Source organism: Otolemur garnettii, unplaced genomic scaffold (assembly GCF_000181295.1).
Source record: "Otolemur garnettii isolate 467f Iridium unplaced genomic scaffold, OtoGar3 scaffold00002, whole genome shotgun sequence".
NCBI classification, from domain to species: domain Eukaryota; kingdom Metazoa; phylum Chordata; class Mammalia; order Primates; family Galagidae; genus Otolemur; species Otolemur garnettii.
Window position 1 is genome coordinate 2883484 of NW_003852397.1, and position 20658 is coordinate 2904141.

Sequence of the window (20658 nt, forward strand, 5' to 3'; positions counted from 1 at the left end):
CTGGTTCTGCCAGTCCTCCAGGATAGGACTCCACTCTGGGGTCATCAGACACCCTCTTCCTTATCCATCCAGTCCCAGTCTATGTCCTCTGCTGTCTAAAGAAGGAATCCCTTCTAGTTCCACTGGGAGTGGGGCCCCATATCATTCTCTAAAATTAAACCTGTGTCCATTGTGGGAAGGGGTTGACTGAGACAGGAAGAAGAAAGTACATGGGCCTTTTTCTATGTCTGATTTGGCTTTATGTAAAGAAAGATTTGGCTGGTTTTCAGAGGATCCAGGGAGGTTTATTAAGGAATTTGCTAAGTTGACCCTACCTTTTGACTTGACTTGGCATGACTTGTAAGTCTTATTGCCCACCTGCTATACAGTAGAAGAGAAATGAAGAATTCTAGGCACTGCCTATGCACAGTGCCTCTATGCTGATGGAGGTAGGGGGCACTTGAAAGCAGAGTCAGGCTATTTATCACTTTGGGAAGATGCTGTTCCAGATCCAGACCCTCAGTGGAATTGCCAGAGGAGGTCCCTGGATCTCAAGCACAGAAACCACACGGTGTTGGGAATTGAAACCAGTAGACACTCACCGAAGATTATAGGGGAAGGAATTTTGTTGTAGCTGGCAGAGCCATGGCAGACTAAAATCTACAATGGCCAAGCTCCCGGATCAGCTCTGTCCCTGTCCTTGTACGGGACTCATAAGTAGACAGACAAAGGAATCACCATATTGTGTCTCATTGGAGAGGCCAAATCACGTGCAGGTTTACAGAAGCAGAAGCAAGCAGCAAGCATTAGCTTTAAGGACCCAGGAAGCTAAGTTTTACAAATTCTGAAGAGCTGGGTTACCATGCAGGGGACTCTGCCGATGTGTCCTTGGGCTCCCCTGTCCTTGGGCTTCTCTGAGAATTTTTTGTTTTTTTAAGACCTTATTTTTCTCAGGTATTCTCCCTTAATGGATACCTTCTTGTTTGAGAGAAGGTATGAAAAAAAAGTGTGGTTAAGCCATTTAATTATGACAAGGTGAGGGAAGTGACTCAAGGGAGGGATGAAAATCCCGCTCTGTCCCAGGGCAGGTTGCTTGAGGCATCAGGAGATACACACATATTAATACAGACGCGGATTCCCCAGAGGGTGGGCTCATGTTCTGAGATGTGTTTTATTTCCCAGTCTGCCCCTGACATCAGGACAAAGCTACAAAAGGCGGCTATGGGCTCTCAAAGCGCCATGAGTCAACTTTTAAGACACGACCTCTGGAGTTGACAATAATAAGGACAGGACAGATAAGGCAGGGAAATGCCCCAAAGGTAGGGTGACCAGATTCTAATATCTGTAAGGCGGGACAACATGGCGGGGGGGGGGGGGGCGGAGCGGAAGGCAAACTTTGATAAGTAGTTCTCGATAATCACTTCTCAGCAATTATTTATTACAGTTTAACATTATAAAATTAACAAAAATAATATAAAACTCATATTCTAGCGAAATAGCCATATGGCGGCCGAAAACCGTATATTCCCTTCTTGTTTTCCAGCCCGTTCGTGCATTCTTTCCAAAAATCGGGACTTTTTTAAAACTACGCGGGGCGCGGGACAAATTGTTGCAAAGCGGGACTGTCCGCCAAAATTGGGACGTCTGGTTACCCTTCCCAAAGGCCAACTGTTGGCAGCTGCTTCAAGTCCCTGCGACTTCTGCACTACCCTCCCAGAGAAATATTGCCAGGTCAGCGGCATCCGGATACCCAGAAGCGAGCCCCCAACCTGCTTGATCCTTGGGCCTCAGTCAGTCTGCCTAATACACACAAGTGGGCCAGTGGGCCACTGCAAAATCGGTGGCCCGAAGTTCCAAAGGGAGCCCCAAAGGTAGGTTGTCTGAACCCTTGATGGCTGGGAGGAAGGGTGGAGCCTGAGGCCCCACAGCTCCTGCTGGGCACCTACCATCTCCACGGAAGAGCCTCCCGAAAGCCTTGACGTGGCAGGTGAGAATACTTACTGGATTAGGGTGACCAGACGTCCTGATTTTGGTGGGACAGTCCCGCTTTTCAGCAACTTGTCCCGCATCCCGCAGCGTTTTAAAAAAGTTCCGATTTTTGGAAAGAATGCACGAACGGGCTGGAAAACAAGAAGGGAATATACGGTTTTCGGCCGCCATATGGCTATTTCGCCAGAATATGAGTTTTATATTATTTTTGTTAATTTTATAACTTTAAACTGTAATAAATAATTGCTGAGAAGTGATTATCGAGAACTGCTTATCAAAGTTTGCCTTGTTGTCAGGCCCTGCCCTGCCGAGTCCCCTGCCCCGCGCCCGGGCTCCGCCCCCGCACCCCCCCCATGTTGTCCCACCTTACAGATGTTAAAATCTGGTCACCCTATACTGGATACAGGACAGGGCCCCCATTTCTCAGGGCCACTGTCCTCCTGTGCCTGTACAGTAATGGGGAGCCACAGTCAGCCAGAAATCAGGAGATTTACTTACCCTCTTGGTTGCACCACAGGGAACCGTACATTTTCCCAGAGGCTCTAATTGATGCCTGGTTCTTACTTATGCCTTTGCTGGAAGAGATTTATTGTCTCAATTACAGGCCACACTTCAATTTGGTGAAACTGAAAGAGTAGCAGGCCAAGGAGGAAACTCCTTCTGGCTCTCTGTACCTGCCTCAGTGTAGATAAAGAAGAGACCGCCCGATTTTCCTCCTTCCTCTCAGCGGCGCCGGGGAGTTGGCGGCACGTGGCCCCTGCACCCTAGCCTGGGATGTATGCTGCAGCAGAAGCCAAGTTCAACATCCTCCTGGCCACAGACTCCTACAAGGTTACTCACCACAAACAACACCCACCCAACATGAGCGAGGCTTATTCCAACTTTGAATGCCGTGACAAGACAGAAAATTCCAAACTAAGGAAAGTGAAATACGAGGAAACAGTATTTTATGGGTTGCAGTGCATTCTTAATAAGTACTTGCAAGGTAAAGTAGTGACCAAAGAGAAACTCCAGGAAGCCATAGAGGTCTACAAAGAACATTTCCAAGCTGATGTCTTTAATGAAGGGGGATGAAACTACGTTCTTGAGAAATATGAAGGACATCTTCCAATAGAAATAAAAGCTGTTCCTGAGGGCTCTGTCATTCCCAGTGGAAAATACAGATCCAGAGTGTGACTGGCTTACAAATTGGTTAGAGACTATTCTTGTTCAGTCCCGGTATCCAATTACTGTGGCCACCAATTCTAGAGAGAAGAAAATATTGGCCAAATATGTGTTAGAAACTTCTGGTAACTTAGAAGGATTGGAATACAAGTTACGTGATTTCGGCTACAGAGGAGTCTCTTCCCAAGAGACGGCTGGCATAGGAGAGTCTGCTCATTTGGTTAACTCCAAAGGAATAGATACAGTAGCAGGAATTGCTCTAATTAATGGAATGAAAGATCCTGTTCCAGGCTACTCTATTCCAGCAGCAGTACACGGTACCCTAACCGCTTGGAGAAAAGATCATGAAAAAGATGCTTTTGACCATATAGGGACACAGTTTTCATCAGTGCCCGTACCTGTGATCAATGATAGCTGTGACATTTATAATGCCTGTGAGAAAATATGGGGTGAAGATCTAAGACATTTAATAGTATCAAGAAGTACAGAGGCACCACTAATAATCAGACCTGATTCTGGAAACCCTCTTGATTCTGGAAACTTCAGTAAATTTCCTATTACTGAAAACTGAAGGGGCTACAAGTTGCTGCCACTTTGTCTTAGAGTTAGTCAAGGAAATGGAGCAGATATTTTTTTTTCTTTTGCCATTCAAAAAAAATTTTTTTTTATTGAATAGTAACTATGTACATTAATGCATGGAACAGATATTAATATGTTACAAGAGATTGTAGAAGGCGTGAAGCAGAAAAAGTGGCTCGTTGAAAGTGGTTTTTTTGGTTCTGGTGGAGCTTTGTTACAGAAGTTAACAAGAGGTCTCTTGAATTGTTGCTTCACGTGTAGTTGTGTTGTAACCAATGGCCTTGGGATTGATGTCTTCCAGGACCCGGTTGCTGATCCCAACAAAAGGTCCAAAAAGGACCGATTGTCTTTACATAGGACGCCAGCAGGGAATTTTGTTACACTTGAGGAAGGAAAAGGTGACCTTGAAGAATATGGTCATGGCCTTCTCCACACAGTCTTCAAGAGTGGGAAGGTGACAAAGACCTAGTCATTTGATAAGCTGAGGACAATTGCACAGCTGAGCAGGGAACTGGACGCAGCACCGCATTAGGCTGTGTGACCGGGTGTGTGGCGTGCACCATGTGTCTGTGTGTGCGTGTGGCATACATGATACACTGTGTGTGTGAATACGTGAGACATGATGTTTATTGTACAGATCTGTGGGGTTACTTTGTGTTTTATGATCTGTCACAGCCAAATTATTTGTTGATTTATGGACATAACGCCCTTTCATTTTTTTCTTTATTTTTCAGTCGTTAGGTGATCCCAACTTAGGAAACACACTTAACTACGTAAAAGATTAATGCTAAAGTAAGCTTTTAAGGGCCCTTGGCCAATAGATAGTAATTCCATCTGGTCTTGATCTTTTCACAAATGACAGAACTGAAAAACTTTTATATATTACTGACAATCACATAAAACAGATTTTCATAAAATTATCGTGATTGCTTTATGTTTATATTTAACTTGTCGTTTTGTACAGACAAGATTGTGTCAAATATAAAGTTTCAGCGATTTAACAGTCTTTCCAACTTTTCATGATTTTTATGAGCACAGACTTTCAAGAAAATACTTGAAAATAAATTACATTGCCTTTTGTCCATTAATCAGCGAATAAAACAGGGCCTTAACACAGTTGTTTGCGTTATTGTACAATTTTGAAAATTATGTCAAGACAAACCCCATAGCGTTACTAACCTCACTGTCCCATTGTGGAATGTGTATTAATCATTCTACATTAAAGAAAATAATGGTTCTTACTGGAATGTCTAGGCACTGTACAGTTATTCTTTACCTTGGTCGTTAAATTGTACCAGTGAGATGCCAAATTTGAAAGGCCTGTACTGCAATTATATATGTCAAATTTTGCCTCTGGCTCTAATATGCACCTCAAGATTTTAAGGAGATAATGTTTTCAGAGAGAATTACTGCTTCCATTATAGACTATATACATAAATATAAAATATCGACAAAAGTGGAAGTAGTGTATTTTAAAGTAATTACGCTTCTGAATTTATTTTTCACATTCTATAGTGGGTATGGCTTAAATGAATTACTGGAGTGGGTAGTGAGTGTACTTATTTTAAATGTTTTGATTATGTTGTATTTTTCATTAAGTATTTTTAAAAATTGAATTGGATATTAAATTGTAAAAGAAAAGAAGAGACCTCCCTCCCACTGTATAATGCTTCTCAAGTAGACCCCTGTATTTGGGATATAGAAGTTCCTGATAGAGCTGGTCATGTACCCCTACTCCAGGTTAGTTTAAGACCTCATCTTAGTTACCCGTGGAAGAAACAATATCCTTTTTTTTTTTTTTTTGAGACAGAGCCTCAAGCTGTCACCCTGGGCAGAGTGCCGTGGCATTACAGCTCACAGCAACCTCCAACTCCTGGTCTCAAGCGAGTCTCCTGCCTCCACCTCCCAAGTAGCTGGGACCACAGGCACCCGCCACAACGCCCGGCTATTTTTTGGTTGCAGCCATCATTGTTCTTTGCTGGGTCCGGGCTGGGGATTCGAACCCGCCACCTTAGGTGTACGTGGCTGGCGCCTTAGCCAGTTGAGCTATAGGCGCCGAGCCCACAATATCCTTTAAGATCTGAGGCCCAGCAGGGTGACAAATCCCTGACAACTGATTTCTGAAATGCGGTATGTTATAGTCCCATCAATCCCCACGTGGCAAGCCCATCCAGCCTGTTAAAAAGCCAAGAGCAGAACAGATTTGTCCAGGACCTGAGGGCAGTCAATGAGTCAGTGGTCCCAGTTTACTCAGTAGTCCCCAACCCCTATACCACACTAACCCAAGTCCCTGAGCATGCCAATTGGCTCACAGTATTAGACCTAAAGGAATGCTTTCTTTGGTATACCCCTACACCCAGATTCTTAATTATTTTTTTTTGAGACAGAACCTCAAGCTATCGCCCTGGTCAATAGAGTGCGGTGGCATCACAGTTCACAGCAACCTCCAACTCCTGGGCTTAAGCGATTCTCCTGCCTCAGCCTCCAGAATAGACTAGAAAAGATTCCAACAAAACACTGCCTGATACTACACTTCCTGGGACAGCAAGGATATTGAGTGCCTCCTACACACAAGGCACAGATCTCTGTTCAAAAGGTTAAATATTTGGAATACATGCTCTAGCCCAGGAGCAAGAACCTTGGCACAGGAACAAAAAGGGACTGTTAGTGACACTCCAGCCTTCTCAGACTGAAACAAGGCTGGGAATGTTTTTAGGAATGACAGGATTCTGCCAAATCTGGATTCCCAATTTTAGGGTCTACTTTTCTATGTCATCTTGAAGAAGTGGAAATGAATTCTGGGTGGACAGACTATGTCTGCTACATCCTCATTTAACTCTACTTTTAAAAATGACACTCTGGAAGTATGGGCTTGAACCTAGCATTCCATAATTTAGAGAATGGCCGCATCATAGCTGATGTCAATTCAGTAGGAGAACATAAATTATACAAGTTTTGAATTGAATTGATTAATTCACTTAGGACTTCTACATAATACATATAGTAACTAATGGACTATCAGTGGTTCAACTGTATTAAAGGGTCACGGCATTAGGAAGGTTGAGAACCACTGGACTAGATTACCCATGTATAAATTACCCGTGACGACTAAATAAAGCAGAATTTGAAACTAGTTGCTTAAACACTTAAACTACCTTTATTATGCCATCACTACAGTGTATGACATGATAATTATATTGTTCTAAGTAGGAAAATCAACCCCCACAGCCTATTGATTACTTATATTTCACTCATCAGCCTCAAATCCTTTTTCAGAACAGGAAAAATATGAATACATAACCCAGTAACATTTAATTCCTTCAACTTAATAAGTATCAGAGATGAGAAGGAAGATAGGTATTTCATTTCTTCATATAATAATTATGTCCTCTCTTCTGCTCACACACCTGGCAGAATTATATTATGTTTTCAGTTCACTATAGGTAGGCAGTGCTCAGCCCATGTGGTATGCAGATGTATCATGTCTTAGTTTCATGACAGGACCTCATCCAGGCAATTTGTGTTGGTAAATCAGGAATGGGTGTTGTCCTCATGAGCTATTTAGGCCAAGCCAGGAATACAGGAGGAGGAACAGTGGGCTAAGGTATGGCCAGGAAAAGAGATAAAAATACAATTTATTCTTATTTTTATGTATTAGATTAGTGAACTAATGTGAACGGAAAAATTCACATTGAAGCAGCAACTTCTTCATTGTATCATCTAATTAGTTAGTATTTAGTAGTAGTATGTGCCCAACTAAGTTTTAAACTCTGAAAGGATTTTTTAGGGCCCACATAGCACTTAGCAGTACTCTGAACCATCTATATTGATCGACTAAAAGAAGTATTTTGTTAAACATTGCAGTGTTATCTCCCAATTGCTAGCAAATTCTCTTTATACTTAAAAGGAATCCCTTGAGTGGAAACCTTAAATTAACTCTATAGAGATACCATTACATTGATTAACCTATCACTACAAAGTTAGGTGATTTATTTTTAAACTAACATAATCGAACATAAAATATGTTGTTCTTCAGCGTTTAAGCTCTGGAAGACTACACACTTGTTGAACAATAATGTAATTACTCAAACAAAATCACATCAACAACACTCTGGCGATTGCTTTTGAAGCCAGTTAAACACACATGAGAAGCAATTCACATTACTTTGTAAATATAGCTAATTATTCCCTTGCCTTCGGGGGGAAAAAAAAAATATGCTGAATCAGCTGCTTTATTCAACATACTTGGCTTTAGATCACCCTTACAGTGTTAGAAAAAAATTGCCTTTGGAAGATAAATTTGCACCAATAATATACTAAAATAAGAATGATATAGGGTCATTCTAAAACATTGTTGGCATACTGAAAAATCCTAAACTGTGAGCATAGGCCTCATTTACATAGGAAGCACCGTCTATAATTAACCCTTGAATCTCTCTTTAGGCATTCTTAAGTTTGCTAAAGCATTAATATCAATGATAGGAAGAAATGGTAAGAAAAACAAGGAGTGAAGGTTTAGCATGTGTTTCCTAGGACTCCAAGTTGGTTGATGGCAATTCCATTTGTAATAATAGCATTACTAGGGGCCATCGAGGTTTGATTGAATGTAGACAGGAGAACAACTCAATTATGCAACTATGAGCAAACACCTAGGTAAAAAGCAGTGTGTGAGATATGGGCATGTGATTAGCTCAGAGCCACACATTTGACTTTCAGTTGGGCAATGAAAATGTTTTTCTGCTCTTAGTGTTAACAACTTCCTTAATAAAATACATGTTTTTTTTTTTTTTCTTTTTTTTTGAGACAGAGCCTCAAGCTGTCCCCCTGGGTAGAGTGCTGTGGCATCCCAGCTCACAGCAACCTCCAACTCCTGGGCTCAAGCGAGTCTCCTGCCTCCGCCTCCCAAGTAGCTGGGACCACAGGCACCCGCCACAACGCCCGGCTATTTTTTGGTTGCAGCCGTCATTGTTGTTTGGCAGGTCTGGGCTGGGGATTCGAACCCGCCACCTTAGGTATACGTGGCTGGCGCCTTAGCCGGTTGAGCCATAGGCGCCGAGCCATAAAATACATGTTTTAAGAATTGTTAACACATATTTCTAAAACAGACTAGGTTTTTGGCATTAACTAACATGATTAGTTATTTCCTACAGCCTTAAACAGCAGAGAGGCTTTCAAGCAAGGTTGTGGTAAGTTAGCTCTGTAAGGCTGACCCTCTGGCTTATGCTGCTCTTTCAGCAACAGTTGGTTGCAATGATTTTAGAAATCAGGGAGAAAAAAACAGAGCCAGGAGCCAGCTAAGGCCACCATCATGGCAGACTCTAAATAAAACCATAATGTGGTTTTATCTATAAAACTCAGTGGTATGCGGCCCGAGGACAGGGACCACCTGTGTCTCACATATCAGGCAACCCCAATTCCCATATTTCACCCAGGATTTTTCTAGATTCAAGAGACTAATGGGTTTCTGGGCTGTGAAGTGAAGTTAAAACTCACAAGCTACTGAAATATTTACTGCCATATCAGTGAACTATATACAGAGGGAGCCAAAAAATGTATAGACATTTTAAGAAAGGAAAAAACTGTATTGAATTTGTAATACTCAAGTCCCATTTGACTTCTGCCATGACAAGAGGTGCTCAATGTGACTTGTATTCATCTTTTGTTATTGGTACATATCGAGTATTACAATTTTAATACAATTTTTCCCATTCTTAAATTGTATATACATTTTGTTGGCATCCTCTGTACTTATTTTCCTTTACTATTGTGTGACATAGAGAATATACACCTCTAATTTGACCTATAATCTATCTAGTAATTCATTTACCCTAGCATTTTTGAAAAAAAAATTTTTCTCTTGTTGTTACAGCTCTCCAGCCATTTCATTATGCAACAAAATGGGAAATTCAATATTGGATTGAAGAATGGATAAGATTGGCATGGTGGAGTACTTAATTCATGGGATATGGAGTCAGGCAGACGTTGGTTGGAGTCCAAGCTCTGCCCTTTCATATGGACCACTCATTAAATTACTCAACTGTTCTTAGTCTCTATTTTTCTTCTCCAGAAATGAGAATAGCAAATAGGGATACTTACTAACATAGGTTAGAGAATTCAATCATACATGCAAAGGGACGTACAGAAACTTGGGGGCAGTGATGGAAATGTCCTACATCATGATTGTTATGGCAGTTACAGGACTATGTGTGCTTGTCAAAATGCACAGAATTGTACATTGACATTCGTGTAAAAAGCATGAATTTTACTGAGCCAAATATGCCTCAATAAAACTGACTTTAAAAAATAAAATTTTAAATGCATGTAAAGTATTTTTTTTTCAGTTTTTGGCCGAGGCTAGGTTTGAACCCGCCACCTCTGGCATATGGGGCCAGCACCCTACTCCTTTGAGCCACAGGCGCCACCCCAATGCACATAAAGTGTTTAACACAGGTTTTACACTTAGTACATAATAAACAAGAGTTCTGTTTGGCTATATGAAAAGTGTGAAAAATTAATTCTCCTATTGTCACCAAGTTCCCCACAGTTACCAAATTCCTGCATATCAGAGTAGTGAATTGAAGATCATATCCAATATTCCCTGTAGTTCCTTCTGCTCCTTAGATGTCTGAGGAAAGTGCAAAAGGAACAATCAAAGCACATTTCCATCTATGGTGCTGAATATTCCTTTAGTTAACAAAGATCTATTTTACTCTGATTGAGGGCTCAATTCAATGAAATGCAGAGCTATAAAAGAGATGCAGACACTCCCCCAACTTAAATACTTTATTCATTCACACAACAAATATTTATTAAACACCTATTATATATATCAAGCACTCACTTAATTCTGGGAATACATTTGGGTTTAGGGAAAAACAATCTCTACCCTTACTAAGCAGTCTTGTGGGAAAGATGGCTTTTTATCCAAGAATGACACACACAAAAATCAAAGAGTAAAAATAAATACAGAGAGGCACCTGACTTGGAAACATTCACACAAAAAAGGGGCCGACCTGAAATTCCACAGAGATGAGAATGAACCAAGAGTTTTTCTTTTATTGTGCAGATAAGAAGGTGATGGACACAGAGCCAGCCCTCATACCCGTGGGTCCTGCATCTGTGGATTCAACCAACCATACCTTCCAAATATTCAAGGGGGAAATAATAAATGGTTGGGTCTGTATTGAACATACGCAGATTTTTTTTTCCTTGTCATTATTCCCTAAACAATCACAGTACACCAACTATTTGTATAGAATTTACATAGGTATTATAAGTAATCTAGAGAATAAAGTATACAGGAAGAGTTGTGTAGGTTATGTGCAAATGCTACATCATTTCATACCAAAAACTTGAACATCCTCAGATTTTGATGTTCCAAACGGTTCTCGAACTAATTCCCATGGGTGCTGAGAAATTACTGTAATTCTTTTCTTTTTTTTTTTTTTGAGATAGAGTGTCCTCACTTTGTTGCCCTGAGTAGAGTGCTGTGGTGTCATCATAGCTCACGGTAACCTCAAACTCTTGGGCTCAAATGATCTCTTGCCTCAGCCTCCCAAGTAGCTGGAACTGTAGGTGTGTGCCACAACACCCTGCTAGTTTTTCTATTTTGGGTAGAGATAGGTCTCACTCTTGCTCAGGCTGGTCTCAACTCCTGAGCGCAAGTAATCCACCCACTTTGGCCTCCCAGAGTGCTAGGTTTACAGGTGTGAGCCACTCTGCTAGGCCAGAGAAACTACTGTAATTCTGACAGTAGGGAACTTCCTTCAGGGAGAAAGTCTCAGTTTTAAGGTCAAAGCATACCGTCTATGGACCACTGGGTACATTTGAATATGGATATGGATGATGATATTGTATCAACATTAAATTTTCTGAGTGTGGTAGTTGTACTTATGTAGGAGATTATCCTTGTACTTAAGGGTACACATGTTGAGGTATTTATGATGTGTGCTCATGTCAGTATCTTACCTTCAATGCTGAACTTAGATGGATAGACAGATAGATGATAGACAGACAAATAGATAGATAGATAGATGATAGATAGACAGACAGACAGATAGATAGATAGACAGACAGACAGATAGATAGATAGATGAAAGTGGCAAATAATTAACAACCACTAAGTCAGAGAGCAGAGCACGCAGCCCCCCTGCCTTGTGCTGTCCTCTTTCTCTAATTTTATATACTTCTATTTTCGTCCTCCCTTTGTGCTATTGTGGTCACCTATGTTACTTTTAAGTGTTGTAACTGCCTCAATGCGTTATGCTGTTTATTCTAAATGGTCAATTATCTTTTTAAAAAAATTACAAATAAGAAAAAAAGTCCTTTTTAGTTTTTGAGTCAGAGTATTGCTCTGTCACTTGGGCCAGAGTGCCATGGCCTCAGCCTTGCTCACAGTAACCTCAAACTCCTGGGCTTAGGCAATCCTCCTGCCTCAGCCTCCTTACTAGCTGGGATGATACGCACACACTACCACACCCGGCTAGTTTTTCTATTTTTAGTAGAGATAGGATCTTGCTTTGTTCAGGTTGGTCTCAAACTCTTGACCTCAAGCCATCCCTCCCACCTTGGACTCCCAGAGTGCTAGGATTACAGGTGAGAGAAAAAAGTCTTTTGTAGTTACCCATATACACGTGTGGCTCAATTATGGTGGGTTTATGTCCTGATAAGCCATAATAAGTTGAAAATGCATTTAATATACCTATATACCTATTTAATATAGCCTATCTTAGACACGCTCAGCACGCTTACATGAGACTACAATTAGGGAAAATCATCTATTCTAAAGCCTATTGGGTAAGAAAGTGCTAAATATCTCGTGTCATTTGTTGAATATTGTACTGAAAGTGGAAACCAGAATGGTCATATGGATACTTGAAGTACCATTGCTACTAAATGCATATCACTTTGGCATCATCGTCAAGTCAGAAAATCATTAAGCTGAACCATCCTGAGTCAGGGACCGTCTGTATTTGCCATTCATACCACTCATCATTCTTTAACCTAGATCCGAGTCCCTGCCTGACATCCCTTTCCTCTAGCGAAGATCTTCCTTTAGCGTTTCTCTTTCTCATTGTGCAGGTCTACTGGTGGTGCTTTCTCCTGGATTTCGTCTTATTACATCTTTATTTTTGTCTTCATTTTCAAGGAATATTTTTACTGGATATAGGTTGCCTTTTTTTTTCTTTAGCACTTTAAAAATGTTCCACTTTCTTCCAGCTTCTGACTGAAAAATAAACAAAAAACTGCATTCACTCTCATCTTTCATCCCCCATACACAACAGGGCTTTTAACCATCAGCTTTAAGATTTTTCTTTTTATCACTGGTTTCCAGAAAAATTATTATGACATTTCCTTTAGGACACTTTTCACTTGGGATTCACTGTGTTTCTTGGTTCTGTGGATTTACACTATTATACTATTTGTCAAATGTGGAAAAATTTTACCGTTGTTTCTATAATTTTTTCCCTCTCTCTCTTTCCCACTCTTTCTTTCTTCTCTTTTAAAAAGTCTTTTCTTGTATACAGAAAGTATCTGGTGAGTTTTCATTGCTGTCGCTTCAGATTCACTGATTATTTTTTCTACAGGGAATAACCTGCTGTTAATCCCATCTAGTGATGTTTTTCTACTTCAGATTTTTGTTTTTTACTTTTAGAGGTTTTTGTTTAAATCACATTTATATCTTTACTTTATCTCCTTGTGTTCAGCTTTCCTTTATATCCTGGAGCATATTTGTAATAACTGTTTTAAGTCCGTGCCTGCTGGCTCCATCCTCTCTGTCATTTCTGCGTGAGTTTTTATTGACTGCTTTTTCTCCTGCTTATGAATCACATTTTCCTGCTTTTTTGCCTGTCTGGTAATTTTTTACTGGATGCTAGAACTGTAAACTGTGCTTTGTTGACTGCTGAATTTTGTTGTTTTCCTTCGAGGAGTTTTGCATTGTTTTTCTGGGATGCAGTTAAGTTACTTACGAATCAGACTTCCTGCAAAAAGTGTTGAACTTTGTTTTGCTAAACTACTTGTGGATCAGTGTGATATTTTTGAGGCTTGTTTTTAAACTTCCTTGTTTTAGAATGAATGTTCAGTAGTCTTTGCCCTGCGTTAGACTAGCCTTTCTACTAATGTGAGACCCTTCTGCAATCTCTGTTAAATTGTGAGTGTTCAATAAAGACTCTGGAATGTTTTAAAATAATAACTAAGAAAATGACATGAAGGCTATGTTAACCAGTTTGATGGAAGTGTTTCGGATTGTGAGTGAAAACCCCACACTGTACCCCAGAAGTGCATTAATGTACATAGTTACCATTCAATTAAAAAAAAAAAAGACTCATTACTCTGGTGGGTCAGAATCTGAGCATCTCCCAGTCTTGCGTGAGCTCTGGGAATTATTCAGCTCATGGGCTATTTGCCTTTTGCCCTTTCTTAAGGGGTTTCCTCTCATACTTGCAGAGGCTGGTATTTGGCCACAGACTCAGGGGACCCTTATTTTCCTGATTTGGGGGGTGGGATTCTATGTAGCTCTTTCCACGATTCTCAGCCCCACAAAATCCAGGCAGTTCAGCCTCCTCAAAATTCAACCTCTGTCTCATCAGCTAAACAAGATGGCTTTGGCCTTCTCAGAATACTTTTCAGAAAGGGCTTGCAGGTGCAAAGCAAGGGCAATTGATGTACCTACCTCATTTGTTTTCTTTTTCTCATGGATTATCATCCCACGCTGTCCATTTCCTCCCTATATTGAAGGGTTTTTTCTTTTACTTATTTTTTTCTAGTTGTTTTTGGTGGAGGGTAAGTCCCATTCCAGCTATTTTATTATGACCTGAAGCAGAATTTCCTTCATTGTTCTATTTTGGCACCTTGTCTGCATGGTTGAATTTTTCCAAAATAACACATTTGTGGGGGAAAGGTGTCAACGAAAGAGGATCCAGCTAATTGACATTCGATATCTGGTGATCTTGGGGTCTAGAGTCTGGCTGGCCCCCATCTCTGAGGTTCTAAGTCAGACGTCCTCCAACTACAGCCCGTGGGCCACATGTATCCCCCTCCCCCAGGACATTTATCCAGCTCACCGGCTGTTTTTGCTGTCGCTGCCTGTCCTGCTTAGCAGCCGACTTGTCCTGGGGCCCACAGTCCAGCCCTCCAATGGTCTGAGGGACAGTGAACTGGCACCCTGTTTAAAAAGTTTGAGGACTCCTGTTCTAAGTCATAAGAGAGACACTGAGGTCAAGGAAAAGGGAATTGAATGTGAATGTGGGTCCCCCGTGGTCCTAGCACCTCAGTTCTTCTGGGCCTGACTGATGGCAAGTGGGCAAGGAGAATGGGTTCCTGGTCTTACTGAATTCCTTTCTTACCACGTGACATATCATTTCACAGAAACAGTTTTACAAACGGCAGTGGCACGTCTTCAGGCAAGCCCACCAAGTCAGTGATATTTATAAGAAAATTATGTTCCATGGCCTTTCATTGTAAATCAGGTGTTTGGGCTCCATCACAGGTCAAAGTGACTCCTATGAACTAGTCAACGGCGTCACTAGTCACTAGTCCATGGTACTAGTCAAAGGAGCCACCACATACTTTTGTTTCTAGGAAACACTGTATTCTATGTTTCAAACAGCTACTTGCAAAGTACATCTCATTCGTCCTTTGGAGACTTCAATAATAGACTTGCCCTTAGTAATACAGTAGAAGAGAACAGAGCAGACTCCTCTGGGGTCTGTATTCGTTTTCTATTGCCTACTGCTGAATAAAAGACCACCTCAGGATTTAGTGGCTCACTTGAACACTATATCTCTAACAAATCACAGAAATACTGTAAAAATACTTATCACATTAAGACCACTTCAAAAAAAAATCACTATTTCATCTATTATAATGATTTTAAAATGGATTTTTAATTCACCTAACCTAGGCAAACACTTTGTAACAAATTTGGGCAAAGAAGTATTTTGCTTTTTTTTTTTGTTGTTATTGTTGGGGATTCATTGAGGGTACAAGAAACCAGGTTATACTGATGGCATTTGTTAGGTAAAGGTCCTCATACAATCGTGTCTTGCCCCCCAAAGATGTGGCACACACCAAGACCCTACCCCCCTCCCTCCTTCTCTCTCTCTGCTCTTCCTTTCCCCCATCCCCACCATGTCTTTGTTATTCATTGTCGTCATATCAAAATTGAGTACATAGGATTCATGAAGAAGCATTTTCTTATTAAATAGTTTGAACATAATTGAATTTGTATGTGGTAACTCAAAGTTTTCCACTACCTCCATTCATTGTACATCGCTGAGGTTATGATACAAAGTGTTCAAAATTGAGTTGGCTGTTTATTAACTTTAAGTTAGATTATGGCTTTAAAAAAGTACAAATATGTTTAGACAAAGAAAACTAGGGCCTTAAAATAGCACCATATAGTTGTAGCATATGATTCTTCTGGGTAGTTCTAGCCTAGGACAGTCTTGGCTGGCCTCTGACGGGTACTTTCACATGTCTAGGACTAGTTTGTGGCTCATCTGGGGGCTGGCTGGTCCCAGATGGCCTCACTCTCATATCTGATGGTGGGCTCTGTTGACTATGGCTGATGAGGGTGACTTGGCCCCCATTTCTTATCATCCACCAGCCCAGTGTAAGCATGTTCATATGGCAGTAAGATTCCAGGGAAAGCAAAGAGGTAAGCCCCAGGTGCAAACGCTTCTCAAGTTCAGCTTGGACTACATTTACTAATGCTTCATTTTCCAAAATAAGTCTCATGGTTAACCTAGATTTAAGGAGTAAGAAAACAGACTCTGTTTCTTTTTTTTTTTTCTTCTTTTTTTGAGACAGAGCCTCAAGCTATCCCCCTGGGTAGAGTGCCATGGCATCACGCTCACAGCAACCTCCAACTCCTGGGCTTAAGCGAGTCTCCTGCCTCAGCCTCCCAAGTAGCTGGGACTACAGGCGCCCACCACAACACCCAGCCATTTTTTTTTTGGTTGCAGCCATCATTGTTGTTTGGCGGGCCCGGGCTGGGGATTTGAACCCGCCACCTTAGGTGTATGTGGCTGGTGCCTTAGCTGCTTGAGCCACAGGCGCGGAGCCCAGACTCTGTTTCTTAATGGGAACATTACTGTGAGCATGTTTTCAGCATACCACAGTGTCAACTTCAATCCAGATAGAAAGTATAACAGAACACTAGAGAAAGAAAAAAATGGTATAGGATGGAGAGAGTGGACCTCATAGAAAATGAGAGAACCTTGAAATGGACCTCACATCGCTGGATAGAGAAAGAGGAATAACAAAGGCATTTAAGAGATAGGACTCAGCCGGAGCCAAAGCTTAAAAATAGAAAGCATACGACTGTCGTCACAGGGCGGGACTCCACCCAGAAGCCTTCCTGCCTCTTCAGCGGCCCTGTCTGGCCTCTGTTGTATACAGGTTCTCTGGGACCTGTAAGACCCCTAAATGCCAGTGTGACCTGCAGTTTTAGTTTTGCTCCTCTCCCATCCTTACACTACACATGGGTGCTGGGTGATCTCATCTAATTTCATGGTATCATCTCTCACGAACTCAGTGATGACGTCCAAATCATTGAGCCTGCCCTGTGACCTCCATAGCCATATTTTTCAATGGATTTTTACACCTCTGCCTACATAACCTCCAAGTCTCAATATATTTAAAACCAAATTTGTTTTCATGCCTGGGGACCCTCATAATTCTCCTATATTCCTGTTTTTAAATAAATACCTATTTACCTCTTCTGGAAACCTAAGCTCATAGTTATATTCGACTTCTTCTTCTTACTCTCTGGAAGTCCTAATGATTCCATCTCCCACAGGTATGTTGTCTCCAACCCCTCTTCTCCATCCCCATCCCACTGCTGTGCTATGGTATCCCATCACGCCTCACCTGGCTTCCTGGTTAACCTCTCTCAAATTGCTTCAATATCCTAGTTTCTCCCCACTCTACTCCTTCCAGGGCACTCTTCATAAAATCCAAGTTTGTTCCCATCATTCTTCTACTTAACAATGTAAGCTGAGTCGGTACTGCCTACAAAACTACGTTCAAACTCCTTCAAATGCATGACTTACCAAGTACTTATTAATCCAGCCCCACCTGATTTTACCAAAGTCACCTTCTGCCACTCTGCCCTCCACAATCCCCTTTCCTTCAGCTTCACTGACCTTCTAATTATTCTCCACCAACTCATGCCCTTTCACAATCCTGGGCCTTGGCTTAAGTTGTTTACTCTTCCTGGACCGTGTGTCCTCTCTTCTCCATCTGGTAAATTCTTATTCATTAGCTACAACTCATAAACCTGTCCCCTCCCTGCTGATCACTTCCTTGAGCCATCCAGGCAGTTAGTCATTTCTTCCGTGTACCCATCGCCCTAAATCCTTTCTTTGGTGGTGGTCATCGTTCACCCTTTTGGCTACCTAGCCTGTTTTGAATATTATGCTATGTCTGCCGAACTTATAGCCACATGAATTCGATCTTGCTGAAGTAGAGCTGAAAAAACTCAAATTTCCCTTGTAGCTAGGACACAGCTAAATGACAGGGGCTCTTCTAGTCAGATGTTCCTGCATAGGACTGTTTTTCATCCCCGGAAGTGAGCAATATATATTCTGGGGGGTGAGGCAGGAGACTAATCTTCTGGTAAGAATAGTGTGAACAGGCCTCTTGGGGTGATTCATGGGGTGGCCAGTGTTCAGAGCTGCTGGCATACAGCCACGGTGCTGAGAGCTGGGGAGAGTGGTGTTTGCCAAATCAGCTTTCTGAGGTGGCTGAAAGTGCTTGGGCTTCAAAGTCTGGCTCTTTGGGTCTCTCAGATATTCTACAAACTACTTGATATCACTTGATAAATTAATTTACGACTTAAGAAAGATTGAATGGATCTGTTTTTGCAATGACTGGAAAATAATGATTGAAACATTTGGGTTAGAACACTTACAAAGTTTTATCATATGTGTCTGCTCAAGTGTCTCCCTCGCTAGATTAATCTCAGGTACTGTGTTTTATTCACTGGTGCAGAGTTTTAATTTCTTGAAAAATTCATATAACAAATATATGTTAAGTTTCTACTTTATGCCAGGTACTGTGCTAGCCTTTGGGAGTATAATCATGAAAAAGTGACAGGTAACCTTTGTTCTTATGAAGTACATGGCTTAAAAGATCTGTGCCTGAAACATTCTAGGTGTCTCAATGAATTAATATATCAATTCATTTGATTATTTCAATTAAATGGACATTTGTGTCTTAAAAATATAAAGATAAATGAGAAATGTTCTTAAGTTTCTCTCAGGCTAAGAGGAGACACAGAAATGTAAATAAATAGGCTCAGCGCCCACAGCTCAGTGAGTAGGGTGCTGGCCACATACACAGGAAGCCAGAGGGTTTGAGCCTGGCCTGGGGCCTGCTAAACAACAATGACAACTGCAACCAAAAAATAGGCATTGTGGTGGTTGTCTGTAGTCCCAGCTACTTGGGAGGCTGAGGCAAGAGAACCACTTAAGCCCAAGAGTTTGATGTGAGCTGTGACACCAAGGCACTCTACCGAGAGGGACATAGTAAGACTCTGTCTCAAAAAACAAAAAACAAACAAACAAAAGAAATGTAAACAAATAATTTCAATGCAATGTGAAAATATAACAACAAAAATGTGTTCCTGATTCATTGGTGCCACAAAGGAGGGGTAGAATGAAAAGTTCTGCTTGGGAGAGTTAGGCATGAAAGACTTATTGAACGTGTAAATGTTTGCAAGTGTGAAGATTTCTTCCCTTTTCCCCCTTTTCTTCTTGTTTGCCTTCTTCCTTTTCTTTTCTCTTCCACTTCGTACTTTAAGGCTCAACTACAAGGCCACCTTTACAAAAAATTTTTACTGACCACTGTCCTTATTCCCTCCCAAACTACCAGGCTGACCTTTCCCAAACTCCCATAATGTCTTGCGCATACCTGTACTGATTGTCTTACCCTTTGATGTATATCATCCTTGGATCCAGTGGCTCCCCTCCTCAAATCAGGGCCTTGCGCATAATATTAGTACAGTAACTCAAAAGATTTAATGAATGTTTCTTAGGGAAATGCAAATTAAAACTGCAAGGTGGGGCAGTGCTGTGGCTCAAAGGAGTAGGGTGCTGGCCCCATATGCTGGAGGTGGTAGGTTCAAACCCAGCCCTGGCCAAAAACTGTAAAACTGCAAGGTGATACCACTATCTCCCCATCAGAATGGCCAAAATGTAAAGGATAGTTAATATCAACTGTTAATAAAAATGTTGAAAAACTTGGAATTTCAAGCATTGCTAAAAGGCATACAAATTGGTACAACCATTCTGGAAAACTGTCTGGCAGAATTCACTAAAGCTGAACAAATGCATGCCCTATTACCTAACAGCTGAACTTTTGAAAATCTATATCTATATAGATAGACAGATAAATATAGATATACTGGATCTGACAGAAAGGAATGCTTATGTCTAACAAGGTTCAGATAAGCTCTATTCATAATAGTCCCAAACTGGAAACAACCTAAATGTTCTGGAGTAGAATGCATACATGAATTGTGGTATATTCGTGCCATGGAATAGTATACAATAAATTTTTTTTTAAGTGAAAATTGTTACAGTATACCTAGCAATCTGGATCATTTTCACAGACTAATACTGAGCAAAGGAAATCGTGAGCGAAAGAGTACATATTGTGATTCCACTGAAATGAAGTTCCATAAGAGGCAAAATTAATCTTTGGTGAAAGAGGTTAGAATAATGGTTAATTTCTATAAGAGGGAGGGATAGTGCACTGGAAGTGGAAAGGAGAGAGATTTCTAAAGTTTTGGAAACACACTATATTTTTATAATGGTATTTTAAAAGTCATATACAAAAGGGTTTTATAGAATAACGTTAACTTTCCTGCATTCAAATTATTTTGCACTGTCAGTGACATAATTATGTAAAAATTTTAATTTATGTAGCGTGATTTGTGCA

General features: G+C 41.0%; 1 pseudogene; it reads left to right on the forward strand.

Annotated features, from left to right (window-relative positions):
• Positions 1-2703: 2703 nt before the first annotated feature.
• LOC100944871 lies at positions 2704-4243 on the forward strand (annotated as a pseudogene).
• The last annotated feature ends 16415 nt before the right edge of the window (positions 4244-20658 follow it).